The sequence below is a fragment of the Sturnus vulgaris genome, unplaced genomic scaffold (genome assembly GCF_052056855.1).
Source record: "Sturnus vulgaris isolate bStuVul1 unplaced genomic scaffold, bStuVul1.hap1 Scaffold_159, whole genome shotgun sequence".
Taxonomy (NCBI): domain Eukaryota; kingdom Metazoa; phylum Chordata; class Aves; order Passeriformes; family Sturnidae; genus Sturnus; species Sturnus vulgaris.
Genome location: NW_028276076.1, coordinates 40001 through 42500, shown reverse-complemented (window position 1 = coordinate 42500; position 2500 = coordinate 40001). Strand labels below are relative to the sequence as shown.

The 2500-nt window shown below is 77.2% G+C and overlaps 1 non-coding gene across 1 annotated transcript; it reads right to left on the bottom strand.

Annotated features, from left to right (window-relative positions):
- Positions 1–444: 444 nt before the first annotated feature.
- Positions 445–597, bottom strand: LOC148218785 (5.8S ribosomal RNA). Its single transcript, XR_015800181.1, has one exon. It is a non-coding gene; the product is annotated as a 5.8S ribosomal RNA (ribosomal RNA).
- Between the last annotated feature and the right edge of the window lie 1903 nt (positions 598–2500).

The window sequence follows — 2500 nt, the reverse complement described above, 5'->3', positions numbered from 1 at the left end:
GGTCGCACCCCCGTCCCCGGCGCTCTCGGCCTCGCGCGCGCGCGGCAGCACGGCACGGTACCCCCGCGGTACCCACCCGCAGACAGCCGCCCGCACGGGGGGGAGAGCCCGGGGGCGAGGCCCGCGCCTCGCCTCCCTCTGGGCCCTCTCGCTCTCTCGTCTCTCTCGCACGGCCCACGGCGGCGTCTTCGACGCCGACTCTCGCTCTCCCCGGCCACCGCCACCGCACCGCGGCACGGCCCCGGCAAGGACGAGCTCCGCCCCAGCGGCTCGTTCCGGGAGCGGGGAGCTACGGAGCGCTCCCCGAGTCTGCATTTAGGGGGACGAAGGCCCTGCGCGGCGACGACGACGACGACGTCGACGTCGACCGCGGGCAACGGGCCTGCGAGGCAACCCCAGCCGCGCCGCCGGGGTGGCCCCCCCGGACGGCGATTGATCGTCAAGCGACGCTCAGACAGGCGTAGCCCCGGGAGGAACCCGGGGCCGCAAGTGCGTTCGAAGTGTCGATGATCAATGTGTCCTGCAATTCACATTAATTCTCGCAGCTAGCTGCGTTCTTCATCGACGCACGAGCCGAGTGATCCACCGCTAAGAGTTGTCTGGCTTTCGGGACCGCTCGCGTGAAGCGGCCCCTTTTCTGTTTCTGCAGGGACGCGCGCGCCCCCGCGCGCCCCGCTTCGACCGTACGAGCACACACAAACGGAGGAGGAGGAGGAGAAAGCGCGGGGCAAAAAAGAGAAACCCCGCGCAACGCTCCGAAGGTCGGCCAAAGAAAGGCGGAGGGGCCCGCGCCCCCGACCGCCTCCCCCCGCGAGGGGAGACGCCGCCTCGCGTGCCGTCCTTCGGAGGCGGCCCAGGCGCCCGGGCTCGGCCCGACCTCCGCGCGGAGGGGCTTGTGCGGCAACGCGCCGGACCGCGGGGGGCACGGTGGCCCGCCCGGCCTCTCGATCACGGGACGACTACGCGTTCGCGGGCCGGGGGCGCGACCGCCGGCCCCCGCCGCTCCCGGCTCACTCCCTGGCTTCTCCTTTTCACCGCTCCGCCGACTCGCGGAACGCCGCCGCGCCAAAACGCGGGGGCCGGCTCTCCCGCCAGCGGCCCCTGAACGTCGCCCGAAACGCCACGCGGCGGCGGGACCGTTCCGCCGGCGCAACCCCTGGCGCGGGACCGCTTGCCCGCCGGAAGGCGAACGCCCGGCGGGCCGCGCTCCGCCACCGGCGCCGGAGGCGGGACGCCGCCGAGACCCGAGCCGGCATCGCGGAGCGCCCGAGGTCTGCCGCTCGGCAAAACCCCTCCGCCACCCGCGGCCGCACTCCCGGGACCGCCGCCGCTTCGCACCGCCGAGCTGCCCTTCCGCGAGCACGCGCCCAGCGGGCAGGCGTACGGCGGCTGAGCCGGGGGGCACCGCCCGCTCCCCTCGTTTCCACTCGGGGACCGGACGGGGAAGCGCCCCCGCGGCCGCCCCGCACGCCTCCCCTTTTTTTTGGCCCACACGCGGCCGGGAAGGGCGACGGGGAAGCGGACGGGCGGGGCCCGGGCCGGGACGGCCGCCGGTGAAGGCGGGCGCCTCGCGGCCGACCGTCCCCCCCCCCCGGGGGGGGCGGGGACACTCGCCGAGCGGCGACGCCGCCGCTCGGCACGGGGTCGCCCGCGCCCGCCGGACCTCCGGCGATGGAGGAGCCGGCCGAGCGCTGCGCCCCAACGGGCGGGGACAGCGCTCCGAGTCAGGGGTGGCCGGCGGCCGGCGCCGCCGCGGTGCGGTTCGAGGCGACAAGGCCGTCGAGGCGAGAGGCGCGCGGTCGCGCCTGACGCGGCGCCGCCCGCGAGCCCGCGGCGGCGGCTAAGGAGAAAGAGCGAGAGAGCGCGGCGGGCCCCGGCGGCCGCAACCCCGCAGCTGAGGTAGGTAAGGCAGAGAGCGCGCGCCCTCTGCCGGCGTCGCCCCGCATCGCAGAGGCCAGCGGGGTCGGCCCCCCGCGGCCGATCGCGCGCCGCGGCCTCTCCGCCGAGACCGGGCCGCAGAGAGGGGGGGGCAGGGCGCCCCTTCCCCGGCCCGGCACGGGTGGCCCCCGCGCGCGGGCAAGCGCGGCGGGACGCCGACGACGGCGAGCGCGGCCGGTCGCGACGGACACGCCACCGCAGGGGATCGGCGGGAGTAGCTCCCCACCCCTCGATGGCGCCCCGCGCCGCCACCACCCGACACCCGCTGCCGCCGCCGCCACCGCCGCCGCCGCCGCGGCGGGGCCGTGCCGGGCCGCCCGAGTCTTTAAACCTCCGCCCGGCTCGGCGGCCCTTTCGGCCCCCAACAGGCGTTTGACGACGCCGAGGGAAACCGGCAGGAGACCGCCGAGGCGCGAAGCGCTAGGTACCTGGCCCTGGGGTGAGGGAAACGACCTGCATGGCCCCGCCGGGGTGCCTCCCCCGCTGCCACCCTCGGGGGAGCGTCCACCGGCGGGGGCGCGCCCGACGTCCGCTGCCATCACCGCGGCAATCCTTCTCGGGG